A 21,758-nucleotide genomic window follows, 5' to 3' on the forward strand; every position below is an offset into this window, starting at 1 on the left:
TACAGAGAGGGACACTCTTAGCCAACCACTGATCTGAGAACAGGGTCCCCAATGGAGGAGCTAGAGAAAAGACCCAAGGAGCAGAAGGGGTTTGCAGTGCCATAGGAGGAACAACAATATGAGCCACCCAGTACCCCCTAGAGCTACCAGGGACTAAACCATCAACCAAAGAGTACACACGGAGGGACCCATGGCTGCAGATGCATATCCAGTGAGGATGGCCTCATTGGACATCCAAGGGAGGAGAGTCTCTTGGTCCTGAGAAGGCTAAATACTCCAGAATAGGGGAATGCCAGGGCAGGGAAGCAGGAGTTGCTGGACTGGTGAGCAGGGTGAGGGGAGATGTGTTAGGGGATTTTCAGTGGGGGGGTACAGAAAAGGGGCAAACATTCAAAATGTAAATAAAGAATATATCTACTTAAAAATTAAAAAAAAATAGCCATAAAAAAATAACTCACAAAATCTCAATAAGGCGACTGAATCTCCTTGGACCTTAACGAGGAGCAGGCGAAGGTGCTCAGCTACTGATTACCTGGTGCTCAAACTGAGCTTGGCAATTCCATGCCCTGGCCATCCACCAGTGCCCAGTATGGCGTGACTGTGGCATGCCTCCCTGGGCCTCCTGATCCCATAGAGCCTGCTCAGCATTCTGTTTGTGGGGCCCAAGCCCAGCAGGCCAACCAGGGCTGCCCCTGCACCCTGAGCACTGTGCCTCCCGCCTTGTGCTTCCCATGACTGCTTGATGGGGGTCAACAGCACCACCACCGCTGCCACTACAGCCACCAGGCAGCCCAGTGTCTCCTGGATGTGCAACCGCCAGGGCTCTCTGTTCTGAACATGGAGATCAAGGAGCTAGAGTTCATGGAGATCTTGGTCATCCTCATAATGATGATGGTGATGGTGGTGATGATGATCATGTACCTGCTGAGCCACTACAAGCTGTCAGCCTGCTCCTTCAGCAGCTGACACAGCCAGGCCAGGGGAAGAGATGACAGACTGAATTCAGAAGGGTGCCTCTGGCCCTCAGAGAGTAAGCTGTCAGGAAGAATGCAGGAGCTGCAGGTCTATGCCCAGCCTCGGCCCACTGACTGCCTTGCCGTGATCCCCTTCGTCCAGTGGAGCAGCTTCCAGCCCACCATGTAGACAGCGCCATGCTGGGAGGCCCCTGTCCACCCCCTCAGCAATAGCTCAATAACTCAGGGGCTTCAGTGGCACCTGCTACAGCAGTGGTGGGCACATGGAAGGGCCGCCTCCCAACTACAGTGAGGTCATTTGTCTCTGACCTGGCTCCTCCTTCCAGCGCCAGCAAAATAAAAGACAGTCATCCTCCCTGCCAGACGGGATCCAGCTCCATCACCTCACATTGCCCCACTGGAGAAAAAAAGGAGAAACAGAAAGGTCACCCCCGCTAGGAGTGGGGACCAAGGCACCTGTAGGCAAAACCACAGAAAAACTGCATTTTCTAAGAGAGGAGAGGGAGGAAGTCAGGGGACAAACAGGCCATGTGGCATGTGGTAGTTTTCCTGTCTATGTATAAATGTTTACCTTTCTGTGTGGTCTGAAAACAGAAGCTCAAGAAGCTTGCAAAAAGAAAAAAAAAGAATACCATGTTTCTTTGGTGAGCTGTGTGTCTTGAAGGCAAAAGAGAAAATGTTCCACTCGTCTTTTCTTCACTGTTCTTAGTTGAGGTCCATAGGTGAATGCTTAATTTCTTTTGTTCATGATGATTTTACTTGACTTTAAAGACACATTTGCACAGAACCTTTGTTTAACATGTGCAATATTATATAAATGAATATATATAATGAATATATGTATAAATGAACATATATATGAGAAGTCTGTATGTGGGAGAATAGTATTTTTGTGTTGGAAGAGACTTATTCAAAAAAAGTTGTATTCTGAACTAGAAGAGGAAAAAAGTGGCAATTTTTTGAGTGCCAACTCTGAAAATGTGTATTAACTTGTAAAGAAAAAAACCAACAAAGCAGGGATTTATTGCTATTTAAATAAATGTTAAGATTTTGCACTATTTTTAATGTATCAGTGTTGTTTGATGGAAACTTCTAAAGAGTGTTTTGAGACTTAGAGAAATGTTGAGTCTGAGCAGAGCAGCTATGATGTATCCCCCAACCTACCCCCACCCCACGGCCTCAGAGTGCCCCCATTGTGGAGGAAAATCGGTTCCCCAGGACCATGCACCTGCAAGCCAATGGATGTTTCTGTCCAGACAGGCTGTGAACAGTCAAATATTCCCTGCCAAAAGGAAACCATGTTGTCCCTCTGGATTACAGCTGAGTCAGGACCCCCCACACTCCAAAGAGGCACCCAGTTACAGATGCCTTTCCCAATTTGAAAATAAACTGTTACCACAGGGGGAAAAAAATCCTATAAATTTCAACAAGCTTTAGCATATTGAGTTGCAGTATGATTAGATGATAATTCTTCTTGTCAGATTGGATGAAACATTACAATCAGGAGAAGGGGATCCAAAGGTAGGCAATATAGTCAGAGAGTGTCTCTGCTCCTGATTTAGTAGTACCATGTGAAGACCCAGCTATGCAACTGTTATGTTTGCAGAGGGCCTAGGACCATTCCATAAGTATTCTCTGGTTGACAGTTCAGTCTCTAAGAGCAGTTTTAGGCTCATATTAGTTGAATCTATAGTTTATCTTGTGGTGCCCTTGACTGCTGGGCTCCTTCAACACTGCCTCTCCCTCTTTCACAGAATTGGCCAAGTTCCACTTAATGTTTGCCTGTGGGTCTTTGAATCTGTTTCCATAAGCTGCTTGGTGAAGCCTATATCTCTAATGATAGCTATGCTAGGTCCCTGTCTGAAAGTGTAGAAGAATATCACTAATTATGTCAGAGGTGGGCTCCCTCTCATGGCATGGGTCCCAAGCTGGTCTAGTCATTGGTTGGCCCTTTCCACAAATTCTACTTCATCTATTGCCCTTGCACATCTTAAACTCAGAAAAAAACTGAGGGTCTAAGGATTGGTCGCTGGGTTGTTGTTTCAATCCCTCCACTGGAAGTCTTTTCTAATTGCAGGAGATGGCCAACCCAGGCTCTGCATCTTGCATTTCTAAGAGTCTTAGCTACAATCACCCTGAGAGATTCCTAGTAGTTTCAAATATCCTAAGTTTCTAGCACTTCCCAGAGAGCCTCCCCATGCCCAATCCAGTTGCTGCTAAGGGCATAGCTGAGCAAGTGTCCTTTTGGTAGGCTAGAACATCATTTACATAAATGCCCAGGTAGAACTATTTCCAATTTTCTGAAAAAACACCAAGTTGATTTCCAATGTGCTTGTACAAATTTGTGTTCCTACTAGGAGGTGTGTTCTCCTGGGAACATGCTTTCAGCAGCAGGAGCTGTCCCTTCAGTTTTTGGACCTTAAGTAGTCTGATGGATGTAAAATCTCAGAGTATTTGTTATTTAATTTTCCCTATGATGTCAACTAAGGATATAGAACATTTCTTTAAGTGGTTCTTGGCCTAGTGAGATTCTTCTCTTGAGGATTCTCTGTTTATATCTGTATCCCATATTAAAATTTGGATAAATTTTGTTTAGTTTGTTGATACCTAATTTCTTGAGTTCTGTATATACTTTGGGTATCAGCATTCTGTCAGATGTAGAGTTGGTGAAGATTGTTTGCCATTCTGTAGGCTGAAGTTTAGTTCTTTTGATGTGTTCTGCGCCTTAGAGAAGCTTTTCAGTTTTATAAGGTCCCATTTATTAATCGTTGCTATTAGGGTCAGAGCTGTTGGTGTGGTGTTCACAAAGTTTCCTCCCGTGCCAATCTGTTCAAGACTATTCCTCTCTTTTTCTTCTATCAGATTTACTGTGTCAGGATTTATGTTGAATTTATGTTTGATCCACTTGGACTTGACTTTTGGCAGGGTGATAAATATGGTCCTCTTTTCATTCTTTGACATGCAGACATTCAATTACATCTGAGCCATTTGTGGAAGATGCTTTCTTTACTCCCCATTGTGCAGTTTTGGCTTCATTGTCAAAAATCACGTTTTTGTCAAGGTAAGTGGATTTGCTTCTGGGTCTTCAATTCAATTCTGTTGATCAATGTGTCTGTTTTTGTGCCAGCACCACATGGTTTTTATTACTATTACTCTGTAGTACAGCTTGAAATCAGGGATGATGATATCTCCAGAAATAATTCCTGAATTTTAAGAGTATCAATTAGGTTCTACTAGTATTTTTGGTGGTGGTGTTTTTTTTTCTTTTTTTTTTCTTTTTGCATTCCATATAAACTTGAGTCCTATCAACGTTGGTAAAGAATTATGTTGGAAAATTAATGGATATTGCATTGAGTTTGTAGATGGCTTTTAGCAAGATGATCATTTTTATTATGTTAATCCTACCAATCCATGAGCAGGGGAGATCTTTCCAACTTGTGATATCTTCTTCAGTTACTGTCTTCAAGGTGTTGAAATTCTTTTCATACTGGACATACACTTGCTTGCATAGAGTTACACCAAGATATTTGATATTTTTTTACTATTGTGAAGGGTGTTATTTCCCTAATTTCTTTTTTAGCCTATAAAGATGGTAGGCATCTTTCTGCTGGCCTACTTCTCTCTGTCACTGGTGAAGAGTTTCAGTAAAGCTCTTCCAATATCTGGATGCTGGGGGCCACATTCGAGGCCTGCTCCTGTTTAACAAAACCTCATTGATGCCACAGTCTCCTCCATGGGACTTATCTAAGCTATTGATCCAGCTATTATGCTGGCAGCTGCCACTGGTTCCGCCACCAGTCACCCTTTTAATGAATTTTTAATTACTCTCAAATATGTGCCATTTACAGGTCTGCCATATAAACAATGAATAACATTCCCTACTTGAAACTTCTCGTCTATCACAATGTTTAGAAGTACCCAATGGCCAAGGCTGTAGTGGTGCATGCCTTTAATCCCAGCACTTGGGAGGCAGAGGCAGGTGGATTTCTGATATTGAGGCCAGCCTGGTTTACAGAGTGAGTTCCAGGACAGCCCAGGCTACACAGAGAAACCCTGTCTCGAAAAACAAAGCAAAACAAAACAAAAGAAAGAAAAAAGTACCCAATATATTTTAAACGTAGAAATAGTAATATAACACTTGTCAATAACTTTTTTGTAAAAAGTATGAGAGTGGAATATATGAAGCCCTCTGAGGACAGGGCTGTTCGTGCTCAGTGGTTTGGAGGAGGTGCAGAGAGGCAATGACACAGGCCATGCAGATGTGTTTATATGGACCTTTCAGATGCCATTTCTATTTGTGTTTTGTTTTGCTCTGTGTTACATAGACTTGAGTCCTGGATTGAGAGAAGCAGAAGAGTGTCTAGACTAGAACATTGCTGTTAGGAAAGAATTTTCTGACTCCAGCCTTTGCTAAGTATGCAGTTCGCTAGATGCATTGTAAATAGGCAGGGGAAACTGAAGTGCTTATTGGCAACATTGAATCTCTATACTTGAAAGACATAACAGACTTTGGTGTGATAATGAGTGTCTTTAATTCCAGGCTGAGGAAATTCTCTCCCTGTATTCCAGGCCAGCCAGGGCTATAGACACTTTGCATCAACACAGTAAAAAATATGTATATAATGTACTGGTGGGATGTCACAGAGGGGAAGGTGCTTGCAACCAAGGTGGGGGTCAGAGTTTGGTCTCGAGCAATTGAAAGACAGGAGAAAGTTGATTCACAACTTTTCTTTTACGCTCCACACAAATGTGTTGGCACACAAGAGCACAGATGGATTCACTAAATCATAACTGTATAAACAATGAAAAACGTGATTTTAAAAAAGAGGGCAGACCTGAGTGCCTCCAAAAAGAAAATGGAGAGAGCATACATTACCAGCTTAATGACACACCTGAAAGCCCTGGAACAAAAAGAAGCTATTTCGCCCAGGAGGAGTAGAAGGCAGGAAATCATCAAACTCAGGGCCGAAATCAATCAAGTAGAAACAAAGAGAACCATACAAAAAATCAACAATACCAGGAGCTGGTTCTTTGAGAAAATCAACAAGATAGATAAACCCTTAGCCAGAATGACCAAAGGACACAGAGAAAGTATCCAAATTAACAAACTTAGAAATGAAAAGGGAGATATAACAACGGAAACTGAGGAAATCCAAAAAATCATCAGATCCTACTACAAGAGCCTATACTCAACACAACTGGAGAATCTGGAGGAAATGGACAATTTCCTTGACAGATACCAAATACCAAAATTAAATCAGGACCAACTAGACCATCTAAACAGTCCCATAATGCCTAAAGAAATAGAAGGAGTCATAGAAAGTCTTCCAACCAAAAAAAGCACAGGACCAGATGGCTTCAGTGCAGAATTCTACCAGACCTTCAAAGAAGAGTTAACACCAATACTCTTCAAACTATTCCACAAAATAGAAACAGAAGGAACACTACCCAATTCCTTCTACGAAGCCACAATTACGCTGATACCAAAGCCACACAAAGATCCAACAAAGAAAGAGAACTTCAGACCAATTTCCCTTATGAACATCGATGCAAAAATACTCAATAAAATTCTTGCCAACCGAATCCAAGAACACATCAAAACGATCATCCACCATGATCAAGTAGGCTTTATCCCAGGAATGCAGGGTTGGTTCAATATACGGAAATCCATCAATACAATCCACTACATAAACAAACTCAAAGAACAAAACCACATGGTCATTTCATTGGATGCTGAAAAAGCATTTGACAAAATTCAGCATCCCTTCATGCTTAAAGTCTTGGAGAGAACAGGAATTCAAGGCCCATACCTAAACATAGTAAAAGCAATATACAGCAAACCGGTAGCCAGCATCAAACTAAATGGAGAGAAACTTGAAGCAATCCCACTGAAATCAGGGACCAGACAAGGCTGCCCCCTTTCTCCTTATCTTTTCAATATTGTACTTGAGGTACTAGCTCGGGCAATTCGACAACATAAGGAGGTCAAAGGGATACAAATTGGAAAGGAAGAAGTCAAACTATCATTATTTGCAGACGACATGATCGTCTACCTAAGTGACCCAAAGAACTCCACTAGAGAGCTCCTACAGCTGATAAACAACTTCAGCAAAGTGGCAGGTTATAAAGTCAACTCAAGCAAATCAGTGGCCTTCCTATACTCAAAGGATAAGCAGGCTGAGAAAGAAATTAGGGAAATGACCCCCTTCACAATAGCCACAAACAGTATAAAGTATCTTGGGGTGACTCTTACCAAACATGTGAAAGATCTGTATGACAAGAACTTCAAGACTCTGAAGAAGGAAATGGAAGAAGACCTCAAAAAATGGGAAAACCTCCCATGCTCATGGATCGGCAGAATCAATATAGTTAAAATGGCCATTTTGCCTAAAGCACTATACAGATTCAATGCAATACCCATCAAAATCCCAACTCAATTCTTCACAGAGCTAGAAAGAGCAATTATCAAATTCATCTGGAACAACAAAAAACCCAGGATAGCTAAAACTATTCTCAGCAACAAAAGGAAATCTGGGGGAATCAGTATCCCTGACCTCAAGCAATACTACAGAGCAATAGTGTTAAAAACTGCATGGTATTGGTACAGTGACAGACAGGAGGATCAATGGAACAGGATTGAAGATCCAGAAATGAACCCACACACCTATGGCCACTTGATCCTCGACAAAGAGGCTGAAAACATCCAATGGAAAAAAGATAGCCTTTTCAACAAATGGTGCTGGTTCAACTGGAGGTCAGCATGCAGAAGAATGCGAATTGATCCATCCTTGTCTCCTTGTACTAAGCTCAAATCCAAATGGATCAAGGACCTCCACATAAAGCCAGACACTCTGAAGCTAATAGAAAAAAAACTGGGGAAGACCCTTGAGGACATCGGTACAGGGAGAAAGTTTCTGAACAGAACACCAATAGCGTATGCTCTAAGAGCAAGAATTGACAAATGGGACCTCATAAAATTACAAAGTTTCTGTAAGGCAAAGGACACCATCAAGAGGACAAATCGGCAACCAACAAATTGGGAAAAGATCTTCACCAATCCTACATCAGATAGAGGGCTAATATCCAATATATATAAAGAACTCAAGAAGTTAGACTCCAGAAAACCAAACAACCCTATTAAAAAATGGGGTACAGAGTTAAACAAAGAATTCTCACCTGAAGAACTTCGGATGGCGGAGAAGCATCTTAAAAAATGCTCAACTTCATTAGTCATTAGGGAAATGCAAATCAAAACAACCCTAAGATTTCATCTTACACCAGTCAGAATGGCTAAGATTAAAAATTCAGGAGACAGCAGGTGTTGGAGAGGGTGTGGAGAAAGAGGAACACTCCTCCACTGCTGGTGGGGTTGCAAATTGGTACAACCACTCTGGAAATCAGTCTGGCGGTTCCTCCGAAAACTGGGCACCTTACTTCCAGAAGATCCTGCTATACCACTCCTGGGCATATACCCAGAAGACTCCCCACCATGTAATAAGGATACATGTTCTACTATGTTCATAGCAGCCCTATTTGTAATTGCCAGATGCTGGAAAGAACCCAGGTATCCCTCAACAGAAGAGTGGATGCAAAAAATGTGGTATATCTACACAATGGAGTACTATTCAGCCATTAGAAACAATGAATTCATGAAATTCTTAGGCAAATGGATGGAGCTAGAGAATATCATACTAAGTGAGGTAACCCAGACTCAAAAGGTGAATCATGGTATGCACTCACTAATAAGTGGATATTAACCTAGAAAACTGGAATACCCAAAACATAATCCACACATCAAATGAGGTACAAGAAGAAAGGAGGAGTGGCCCCTGGTTCTGGAAAGACTCAGTGAAACAGTATTCAGCAAAACCAGAACGGGGAAGTGGGAAGGGGTGGGTGGGAGGACAGGGGAAGAGAAGGGGGCTTGCGGGACTTTCGGGGAGTGGGGGGGCTAGAAAAGGGGAAATCATTTGAAATGTAAATAAATTATATCGAATAATAAAAAAAAAAATGAAAAAAAAAAAAAAAAAAAAAAGAGGGCAGACACAACCATTTATGGACTATTATTTCATAGAAACAATTACACTGACCTCTAAGTGTCTGTCTATAGAAGAGACCCAGCCTTCATTAGACTCTCCTGTCCTCGACCATGAGTCTTCCTTCCCCTTCCACTCTGTCACACTCAAAGGGGACTCATCTAAACACATCATTTTTTTGCTAGGAGATAGGAGATATGTAGTGAAAGTACAAGACAGAGCTAACCTGACACAGGGCGTTTGTAGTCAATGCATCCTGGAAGGCTTAGGATTGACCCATAATAGAACAGATCCTCAAAGTTAGTCTTGACTACAATGACATTGTGTCAAGTACATGAGTTATTTTTCCTCATGCTTACAGCAATACTCTGAGGTCAAGGAGACGCCAGAACCTACAGAAAGGACACTGAATATTAAAGATCAGGCCTTGCCCTCGCCCATACTCTGTCCATCAGAACGGTTTGAGAGACTCCTAATGAAACTGTTCATGCTACAGAGTAATCTTCTTGCTTACATATTTTGGCGCAAATCATACCACTACATTCAAGGCTTGAAGTCATTTTCTCTCCCAGAATGTTGTGTTAAAGAAAAAACTCGAATTGATTCTGTCTCCAGTTTTATACAGGATAGTCACTGCCAAAAAGTCATATTTTCCAGTCGTCACAGATCTGAACATTACAAATGCTCCCCAACAAGGCTAGCATGATCCGATTTCAAAATCACATTGAAATGTTCACCTATCTATGAGCTAAAAGCACTTTCTTCCAAATAACTTGGCAGCAACTCCATATACTCAGGACTTTTCAGACGTAGTCTAGGCTAGGCTAGCATATTTCAAAGATACCAAGGAACACATGCTACTGTTTAGGAAGCTGAGTGAATCATACAACCAGCAGCAACAGATCAAGGACCCATACCAGGCTTGATAACACGCTCAGTTCACTTTTCCACATGACTGTCCCCCTGGCTACACAGTCACACACAAATCCATATCATCTCTTAGATTTTCCTTTGTAGATAGAGCTGGCCCTGAAATATGGCCTGCCTCTTGGAAAAATGATCCATGGAAACAGACAGGTGTACTAAAGAAACACCTGATACCTGATTGACTCTGCCACTTCCAGAATGTGCCAGCTGAAGCAGATCCCCTAGCTGACCTCATTGTTAGTCTCTATCTTGTGGGACCAGAAAAGAGTAGTAGCTTCAAGAGTGGTAGAATTCTTACACCTTTCTAAGCCTCCATGCTTGAATTATCAGCCTAAATACAGCAAATGTAATAAAATACAGTGAGCATAATCTACTTTCATTATCCACATTGAAATTTGGAGTGAACTCTCTGCAGAGATCATGAACACCACCAGCACCTGGCCTCCATTACCACCATTAGCTTCTACTAGATTCTCTCTCCATTTTTTCTATTCTGTTGTCTGATCTGAAGAAACAGACTTGGATACTCAGATTCTGGGTATTTTGCACTTTGCTTCAAATTCTGTGTATGGTATCTGTCTCTCCATAGGACTGTGTATAACAGGCTGAGTTCTTAGTAGACCTGTTACCTGCTCTGCAGCAGCAGGAGGGTCTTGGGATCTCCTTGAAATCTGACTTCACTGCAGCTTCCCCTTCACATCAGTGCACCTGGACATTGAATGAGTCCTGCTTCTGCTGAGGATCCACTTGAGGTCCTTGTGGACATGCTCTTCTCTGCATGGCTGCTGATCAATCTGATGTTGCTGGTGCACTCAGGGCCTTGGTCCTACAGCCCATGGCCTCTGCATCAGCTCCTCCTGGTGTTCTAGGTGCTTATGTGTGGCATGGCAGTACCTAACTTACTCAGCAAGTGCTGGTCAGTCCAGTGATTATCGCTGATTAGGAACAACAATAGAGAACACAGGAAATTCTGTCTGGCCCAGGCAATCATTTAAGGAAAGCCTTTGCCTTCATGTCCTTCCTTGTGCTGGCCTAGATATGCTAGGTGCTGGCTGTTATACTGGAGTGCCAGCTGTCTTGCGGGCATCGCTTCTTCTACCAAATCCACACTAGTCTGTGCTGGGAGAAGGCCGCAGGGGTGATGGTAATGGATGCCTTCTCCTTGGATTTCTTCTGGCTCCAGTTTGCTGGCTTTGGGAAGTTCATGCAGAACTGTTCTAGAACTTGGTCCTTAGTCAAGATGGCCCAAAAGAATTGCTTGGATTCTTAATTGTATTAAGGTTATATTTCCATCAAAAATACTCTCACTTGTATCTTTTTTTATTTGATATATTTTTATTTGCATTTCAAATGAATTCACCTTTTCTGGCTCCCCACTCCCCAAAAGGCCCATAAGCCCTCTTCGCTCCTCCTGTTCCCCCATCCAACCCTTCCCACTTCCCTGTTCTGGTATTCCCCTATACTGCTGCACTGAGTCTTTCCAGAACCAGGGGCCACTCCTCTGTTCCTCTTGGATATCAATTAATATGTGGATTATGTCTTGGGTATACCACATTTCTAGGCTAATATCCACTTATCAGTAAGTGCATACCACAATTGATCTTTTGAGACTAGGTTGCCTCACTTAGCATGATGTTCTCCAGATCCATCCATTTGTCTAAAAATCTCAAGAATTCATTGTTTCTGATGGCTGAGTAGTACTCCATTGAGTAAATATACCACATTTTTTGAATCCATTCCTCCATTGAGGGACACCTGGGTTCTTTCCAGCTTCTGGGTATTACAAACAGGGCTGTTATGAACATAGTGGAGCATGTGTCCTTATTGCATGCCGAGGAATCCTCTGGGTATATGCCCAGGAGTGGTATAGCAGGGTCCTCCGGAAGTGTCATGTCCAGATTTCTAAGAAACCACCAGACTGATTTCCAAAGTGGTTGCACCATCTTACAAGTATCTTAAAATGAAAAAGCTAATGGGCCTCTACAGATGTATTCCAGATGTTTCCAGCTGGATACAAAGCATCAGTGTAGAAGCCCCCAAAATTTTCAAAGACACATGGGGACACACAGGGGACCTCACAGCATCTTGCTTCTTTCATAGAGTACCTGCTAGAAGCTTATCATACCCATTCTGCCATAGACCCATATGCACTGGAGACCAGGCAGATGCTCAACATGCAGTGCTTTTTGTCACCAAATATTACAAGTTCCAAAATGTAGATGGATTAGAAGGGATTAATGGGACCCACTGGCTGGAGGTGGCTCAAAATGAGTATGACAACAGAAACCTGATTAGGAATCAGAGAGAAAGGTGACTTACCAACACCAAAGTAGTAGCCTGATAAGATCACCTGAATATTAGTCTGGTGAAATAGAAAAAAAAAGGAGACTGGAAACTAGCAAGCCACCATTAGTGAGAAAATAATGTTCCTACCACAAGGAAAAAGAACATAGTACAAGTAATTGCCTTAAAAGAAGAAAGGCCCCAACTCCTATGCATACAAAAGTAGGTTGTCCCCATCTTGTGCTTTAAGCTCCTAAGATCCTAGGGAGAGTTCTAGGGTAACACTTACAGTTGGGGATAAAACAATGACTTCTTTATGGACACAAGGATGATACTTTAAATACTTAAGAATCCCATATGTTACCTAATAATAAAAAGATTTCAGGCCAAGGTAAAACCAGAAAACTACCTGACTACCACTGGACCAGCAACTATTCCATTGACTGGAGAGGAGAACCACATGTTGCTGTTGTGTCAGGTTGCCCCTAACCACTGTTGGCATGAGAACTCTTACATAAATTCAAAGTTACTACCATCTTCTGTGACAATGAGCCACAGGCATCCACATATTCAAAAAAGGTTTCTCAAAATATTTTCTGGCATGCTAGTTTACACCTTTGCCCAGGTAGTTCAGCATCACTTCTCCCTTCCCACACCACATATACTGCCTGTATTCCAAAAGGACTGTGGTAATCATGGACACATGTGAGATATGTGAGATGCACCAGAACATGCTGCCAAGCATTGAGACCCACAGTGTCCAGCTGACTCAAGAACTATCACCTCTGTGAATTTCATCATCCTACAGGCCTATACTTCCTTCTGAACCTGAGAGAGATCATGTCCCGGTATCCTCAATGCTGCTTCTCTCCTAGGAGGTCTGTCCTAACCAAGAACACAGATGAGACACTAGTCCTTGTAACCACACTAGCTGGAATCCTACCAGTGTACATAGGATCTATCCTGCTCTGCCTGCGTCCCATAGTTCTTCCACTCTGTACCTCCATCTGCAACTGGGACAGGTCCTTCCTTTGTACCACAAAGCCTGGCTCTCTCGATGTAGGTTCACCCTAACCATGAACATAGCAAGTCTTCCCTCATCAGGGACATGGGAGGACTGTTACAACCAGGAACACAGGACTCCTGCCCTAACCAGATACAGTGCAGCCAGCCTTCAAGTAGGCCTGCTCTAATCCAGGTAACAAAGCACTACATGCCTCCAAGGAGGGCTTGTCCAGTCAGAGACACCCAGGCAAGTTAACACCAGAGATGATCAGATGGTGAGAGGCAAACACAAGAACTAAGCAAGACACCAGGTTAATTTTGCAGCATTCTTACCTAGTTCTTCCATCACAGCAAGCCCTAGGACCTATTTCCCTCATGAATATTGTCTCACTTAGGGTTTTACTGCTGTGAACAGACACTACGACAAAGGCAAATCTTTTAAAGGACAACATTTAACTGAGCATAGCTTACAGGCTCAGAGGTTGATTCTAGTATCATCAAGGTGAGAACATGGCACCATCCATGCACACATGGTAAGGAGAAGCTCAGAGTCCTATATCTTCATCTTTAGGCTGCTAATGGAATACTAAATTCCAGGCAGCTAGGATGTGGCTGTTATAGTTACACAGCTAATCCAACAGAGCCACATCTTCTAATAATGCCACTCACTGGACTGAGCATATATAAACCATGACATTCCATTCCATAGCCACAATAGGCTTGTTCAAGCATGGGAATCTATGGAGGCCATATCTAAACATAACATAATGCAAAATGCATTATGTCCAACTTCCAAAGTCTCCATAGTCTAAAGCAGTCTCAACATTAATAAAAGTCCAAAGTTCAAGTAGCACAACAAAAACTGAGAAAATTCAAAAAAAATCATCAGAACCTTCTACAAAAGCCTATACTCAACACAACTGGAAAATCTGGAGGAAATAGACAATTTCCTGGACAGATACCAAATACCAAAATTAATTCAAATAGACCATCTAAACAGTCCCATAATCTCTAAAGAAATAGAAGTGGTAATTGAATGTCTTCCAACCAAAAAAAGCAAAGGACCAGACAGTTATAGTGCAGAGTTCTATCATACCACTGAAGAAGACCTAACACCAATACTCTTAAAACTATCCCACAAAATAGAAACAGAAGGAACACTACCCAACTCTTACTATGAAGCCATAATTATGCTAATACCAAAACCACACAAAGATCCAACAAAGAAAGAGACCTTCAGGCCAATTTCCCTTATGAATATCAATGCAAAAATACTCAATAAAAATCTTGTCAACCGAACGAAAGACCACATCAAAATGATTCTTAATCATGATCATGTAGGCTTCATCCCAGGGATGCAGGGATGGTTCAATATATGGAAATCCATCAATGTAGTCCACTACGTAAACAAACTCAAAAAAAAAACAAAACCACATGGTCATTTCATTAGAAGCTGAAAAAGCATTTGACAAAATTCAGCATCTTTCCTGTGAAAAGTCTTGGAAACATCAGGAATTCAAGGCCCATATCTAAACATAGTCAAAGCAATATACAGCAAACCAGTAGCCAACATCAAACTAAATGCAGAGAAACTTGAAGCAATCCCACTGAAACCAGGGACTAGACAAGGCTGCCCTCTCTCTCCATATTTATTCAATATAGTACTTGAAGATCTAGCTAGAGCAATTAGACAACAAAAGAAGTTCAAAGGAATACAGATTGGAAAGGAAGAAGTCAAATTATCACTATTTGCAGATGACATGATAGTCTACTTAAGTGATCCAAAAACTCCACCAGAGAACTTGTACAGCTGATAAACAACTTCAGCAAAGTGGGCAGATATAAAATTAACTCAAACAAAGCATAGCCTTCCTATACTCAGAGGATAAACAGCCTGAGAAAGAAAGCAGGGAAACGACACACTTCAAAATAGTCACAAACAATATAAAATATTTTGGTGTGACTCTAACCAAACAAGTGAAAGATCACTATGACAAGAACTTCAAGTCACTGAAGAAAGAAATCAAAGAAGACCTCAAAAGATGGAAAGATCTCCTATGCTAGTTAATTGGCAGGATTAATATAGTAAAAATGTGTCTGGGCACAGGGGAATAGTTCCTGAACAGAACAACACTAGCTTATGCTCTAAGATCAAGAATTGACAAGAGGGACCTCATAAAATTACAAAGTTTCTGTAAGGCAAAGGACACCATCAAAAGGACAAATTGGCAACCAACAAATTGGGAAAATATCTTCACCAACCCTACATCTAACAGAGGGCTAATATCCAATACATACAAAGAACTCAAGAAGTTAGACCCCAGAAAACCAAATAACCCTATTAAAAATGGGGTACAAAGATAAACAAAGAATTGTCACCTGAAGAACTTCAGATGGCTGAGAAGCATCTTAAAAAATGTTCAACATCATTAGTCATTAGGGAAATGCAAATCAAAACAACCCTGAGATTTCACCTCACACACCAGTGAGAATGGCCAAGATCAAAAACTCAGGAGAAGACAGGTGCTGGCGAGGATGTGGAGAAAGAGGAACACTCCTCCACTGCTGGTGGGGTTGCAAATTGGTACAACCACTCTGGAAATCAGTCTGGTGGTTCCTCAGAAAACTGGTCTCGTCACTTCAGGAGGACCCTGCTATACCACTACTGGGCATATACCCAGAGGATTCTCCAGCATGTAATAAGGATACATGTTCCACTATGTTCATAGCAGCCCTATATATAATAGCCAGAAGCTGGAAAGAACCCAGGTGTCCCGCAATGGAGGAATGGATACAAAAAATGTGGTATATATACACAATGGAGTACTATTCAGCCATTAGAAACAATGAATTCATGAAATTCTCAAACAAATGGATGGAGCTGGAGAACATCTTACTAAGTGAGGTAGCCCAGTCTCAAAAGATCAATCATGGTATGCACTCACTGATAAACGGATATTAGCCTAGAAACTTGAATACCCAAGACATAATCCACATATTAAATGATGTCCAAAAAGAACGGAATAGTGGCCCCTGATTCTGGAAAGACTCAATGTAGCAGTATATGGCAATACCAGAACAGGGAAGTGGGAAGGAATAGATGGGTGAACAGGGAGAGGGAAGAGGGCTTATGGGACTTTCAGGGACTAGGGAGCCAGGAAAAGGGAAATCATTTGAAAAGTAAATAAAAAATATATCGAATTAAAAAAAAAAAGACCTAGCTCCCTGGAAGGCTATCAGCCTTCAGATAAAAATGTAGAACTCTCAGCTCCTGCACTATGCCTGCCTGGATATTGCCATGTTCTTGCCTTAATGATAATAGACCGAAACTCTGAACCTGTAAGTCAGCCCCAATTAAATTTTGTCCTTATAAAAAAAAAAGAAAATCAATAATCAACCTTAAGACACCTGTTTTATCAATGGATAATAGACATAAGCTGGCATTTTGACAAGAGAAGATGCAGAAAGTATTATTAGTTCTAGAGCTAAGGAACACTTTTCTGTTGTTTTTACATTTTGTCTGTTTGTTTGTGGGATTTTAAATTCCAGCACCAAAAGACATGGAAACATGCATGGCTGTACTTACTCTGCCTGTCAGAGCCTGCACGCTCCTATTTACACTTCTTCCCTGGCCTCTAACATTTAACATAGATTATCACCTTTGTTGGTTCAGGCCAGAAGAAATTCCAGCTTGGAGACAAAATAGGAACACACATTTCCCCCCTAGCTAATGAGTCATAGTTACTGGGGAAAAGGAGTCAGGGATTTATTCTTTACTGTTGCATCCTCTGGTAGATGACCACCCTCTAGAGAATGCTATACACCTGGAGGATATGGGCAGCGCAAACTGTCCTTAATGGGGTTGAGAGAAAAGCTCTGAAGTCAGGTGGGTGGGGAAAGATGAAAGGTTGGTGGAGATGGGATCAAAATCGATTGTATGAAATTCTCAGAGAACTAATAAACTGATAGAAAATAAATTTAAAAATATAGTAAAAAATGGCCATCTTACCAAAAGCAATATACAAATTCAATGCAATCCTCATCAAAATCCAAACTCAATCCTTCATAGAATTAGAAAGAGCAATTCTAAAATTGATCTGGAATAATAAAGAACTCAGGATAGCTAAAACTACTCTCAAAAGTAAAATAAATTCTGGGGGAATCAGTATCCCAGACATCAAGCAGTACTACAGAGCAACAATGTAAAAAACTGCATGGTATTGGTACAGTGACAGATAGGTAGATCAATGGAATAGAATTAAAGACCCAGAAATGATCCCATAAACCTAGGGTCACTTGATCTTTGACAAAGGCTAAATCCATCCAGTAGAAAAATAAGATAGCCTTTTCAACAAATGGTGCTGGCTCAACTGGTGGCTAGCATGCAGAGGGATTAAATCGATCCATGATTAGTTCTTATCTCCTTGTACTAAGCTCAAGTCTAAATGGATCAAGGACCTCCACATAAAACCAGACCCATTGATACTAATAGAAAAGAAAGTGGGGAAGACCCTTGAATACATGGGCACAGCAGAAAATTTCCTGAACAGGGCACCAATAACCTATGTCCTAAGATCAAGAATTGACAAATGGGACCTCATAAAATTACAAAGTTTCTGTAAGGCAAAAAACACTGTCAATAGAACAAAACAGCAACCAACAAATTGGGTAAAGATCTTTAACAACCCTACGTTCGACAGAGAGCTAATATCCAATATATACAAAAAGCTCAAGAAATTAGACTCGAGCGAAACAAATAACCCTATTAAAAAATGGGGTAGAGAGGTAAACAAAGAATTTTGACCTGAGGAATATCAAATGGCTGAAAAGCACCTAAAGAAATGTTCAACATCCATAGTCCTTAGGGAAATGCAAATCAAAACAACCATGAGATTTCATCTCACACCTGTCAAAATACCTAAGTTAAAAAACTCAGGAGACAGCAGGTGCTGGAGAGGTTGTGGAGTAAAAGGAACACTCTTCCACTGCTGATGGGATTGCAAGCTGGTACAACCATTCTGGAAATCAGTTTGGCAGTTCCTCAGAAAAGTGGGCATAATACTACTGGATGACCACATTGTACCACTTCTGGGCATATACCCAGAGGATTCTCCAACATGTAATAAAGACACATGTGCCACTATGTTCATAGCAACCGTATTTATAATAGCCAGAAGCTGGAAAGAACCCAGATGTCCCTCAACAGAGGAATGGATACAGAAAATGTGGTATATTTACACAATGGAATACTATTCAGCCATTAAAAGCAATGGATTCATGAAATTTTTAGACAAATGGATGGAAATGGAAAATATCCTGAGTGAGGTAACCCAATCACAAAAGAACAGAGTCATGGTATTCACTCACTGATAAGTGCGTATTAGCCCAAAAACTTGGAATACCCAAGACACATTTCACTTTTCAAATGATGCCCAAGAAATAGGAAGAGCAAAGTATGGATGCTTGGATCCTTTATAGAAATGGAAAAAATACACACAGAAGGTGATACAGAGACAGTCAGGCAGCATGCAGGCACTACAGGTCTATGCCCAGCCTCGGTCCACTTGACTGCCTTGCCTTGTCCAGCAGAGCAGCTTCCAACCCACCTACCCCTACCTGCAGCAGGAAATCGCCCTGCCCCCACCCCACGAACTCACTCTTTGATGGTAGGAGCCTCCGCTCTACCAGGGCCCCTGCTCCCTCCAGCTACAGGACCCTGAGCAACAGCTGGAGATGAACCAGGAATCTGTGTGAACCTCCCAACCACTGTCCACAGTGACCTTATAGACAGCACCATGCTGGGAGGCTCCTGTCCTCCCAGCAGTAACTCAGTAACTCAGGGGCATCAGTGCCACCTGCTATAGCAGTGGTGGGTGCATGGAGGAGCCGCCTCCCCCCTACAGTGAGGTCATTTGTCACCACCCCGGGCTCCTCCTCCCAGCACCAGCAAGGTAGCAGGCAGTCATCTTCCCTGCTAGGTGGGGCCCAGCTCCATCACCCTCACATTGCCCCACAATGTCCTCCCATGTCTGCCTGCATTTTGCCATGCTATCCAGAATGATGACAATGTGGTGAGATAAGAGGAGAAGGAGAAGCAGAAAGGTCACCCCCTCTAGGAGTGAGACCAGGGCACCTGTAGGCAAAACCACAGAAAACACTCCACACGGGGACAAACAAGCCATGTGGCATGTGGTAGTTCTCCTGTCTCTGTATAAATGTTTACGTGTTCTGTGTGGTCTGAAAGCAGAAGCTCAAGAAGCTTGCAAAAAGAAATAAGAAAAGGATACCATGTTTCTGTGTTGAGGCCTATGTCTTGAAGGCAAAAGAGAAAATGCTCCACTAGTCTTTTCTTCACTGTTCTCAGTTGAGCTCCATGCTTAATTTGTTTTGTTTATGATGGATTTAGTTAATTTTAAAGACATATTTGCACAAAACCTTTGTTTAAGACCGTGCAATATTATATATCCCCCCACGTGTGTGTGTGTGTGTGTGTGTGTGTGTGTGTGTGTGTGTGTGTGTGTGTGTATACTTAGTGGATATATATATAGTATATATATATATATACTATATAGATATATAGTATATATATATACTAAGAGAACTCTGTATATGGGAGAACAGGAGTATTTTTGTATTAGAAAAGGATTGTTCAAAAAAAAGTTGTTTTCTGAACTAGAAGAGGAAAAAAGTGGCAATTTTTTGAGTGCCAACTCTGAAAGTATGTATTACCTTATAAAGGAAAAAAATCCTACAAAGCAGGGGTTTAGGGCTATTTGTATAAATATGTTAAGATTTTGCACTTTTTAAAAAATATATCAGTTCTTGTTTGATCAAAACTTCTAGAGAGTGTGTTGAGACTTGGAGAAATGTTGAGTTTCAGCCTGAGCAGAGCAGCTACAGTGTGTCCCCCAGGTCCTCTGGTCTTAGAGACCCTCACTGTGGAGGAAAAGCCAGGTTCCCAGGGCCTCCTGCCAGCAAGCCAATGGATGTTTCTGTCCAGACAGGCTGTGAACAGTTAAATATTCCCTGCTGAAGGGGAACTGTGTTGTCCCTCTGGGTTATAGCTGTCAGGATCCCCAACCTTCCAAAGAGGCACCCAGTTACAGATGCCTTTTCCAACTTGAAAATAAACTGTTACCAAGGGGGCGGGGGGGGGGGGGGGAGGAATCTGAACAATAGGGCTGCTCAAATAAGACCAAACAATGACAACAGCAGCTGACATGCCATGGGGATGGGGTGGTTTCACAAGGCTCCAGCTCTAAATAAAGAACTGTGGACAAAGAACAGCAATGAGAGAGGTAGAATTAATCTTACCAAGATGAGTCCTCTGACTGGTTATCTAATACCAGGTAGCCATACCTATCAACATCAACAAATAGGCCACAGTAAATGGACCTTGCAGGGAGCCAGCCCTGGCAGTGGTGTTTCTTCTTGTCAGTTCTTCTTGAAGCAGTGGAGGGGGAAGAACTTAGCTGGTGTTTCTACATAATTAAAGATTTACTTATCTAAATCTAGGTTACTATGGTACTGTAGCTGACCTGTCTTCTATAATCCTCTGAGGCCAGAGACTGCAGCTCCTGGCATTTAGCACCTCTTCCTCAAACTGCTAAGGATTAGGCAAATGGCCTTTGTACTGTCTCCACAGGAACTGCTTGGCTTTAACTTTCAGCCTGCTAGTTAGAAGTCACAGGGATAAAAAATGGGATACTTAGAGAAGTGGCTAAAGAGTTTATTGCTAAGTTGTAAAAAGTTTCCTATGAAAGCTCTCTAAAAGGGAAAAGCAGAAAGATCCTAAGTGGAGAAAGGGAAAAATTCTTCTAAGAGGAGAAAAGGCAAAAATTCTATTCTAACTGGGGAAGGGGAAAAATTTCTACTCTAATCCTTTTTCCTCATCTCTTTGTCCTCAGTACTTATTCATCTTTCAGAAAACATGATCACATGTTACAACATTCATCACAAGTTCACGCAAAATACCAAGTCATAAATTGAAATAGAAGTTTACAACAGAGAATGTTTACATACATATCCATTAGGAGTAATTATTTAGCTAAACATCTATCACTGTCTTCTCTATAGATTTGTAGAAAGTTTAAAACCATAACTAAACTATAAGTGAAGTTTTGTATAGATAAACCCAGACAATATTTTATCTTCTGTCCTAGCACCTAAAATAAATGTTTAGTTCCCTTTTTATGACCTTTGGTTAATTGTTCTACAACCTCTTGGAATGTGCTCTGAGTAGGAGAAAGTCTGGTTGCCATCTAAGAGCAATTAACCTGTGGAAGACTGGCAGAGTTCTCATTGCAGTTTTGAATATCAGAAAAGGACCTAATAGCAGTCCCTTATGAAAGAGCTTAATAATCACAGTTTTAATTTTAGGAATTCTTATAGGATCATCATTAAAACTTTAGTCATCTATTTTTCAGCATAGCATCACTATAAGAACGTACATCTTCATGGATCTGCAGAGATCTGCTCCAAAGGAGTGTGCTATAACTGATTGGTTATTATATATATATATGTTTAATAATAA

At 41.5% G+C, this 21,758-nt stretch overlaps 1 pseudogene; it reads left to right on the forward strand.

Moving 5' to 3' along the window:
- Window positions 1-793: 793 nt before the first annotated feature.
- LOC127690976 (protein TMEPAI-like) lies at window positions 794-19,341 on the forward strand (annotated as a pseudogene).
- Window positions 19,342-21,758: the final 2,417 nt, after the last annotated feature.

Source organism: Apodemus sylvaticus, chromosome 8 (genome assembly GCF_947179515.1).
Source record: "Apodemus sylvaticus chromosome 8, mApoSyl1.1, whole genome shotgun sequence".
Classification (NCBI taxonomy): Eukaryota; Metazoa; Chordata; class Mammalia; order Rodentia; family Muridae; genus Apodemus; species Apodemus sylvaticus.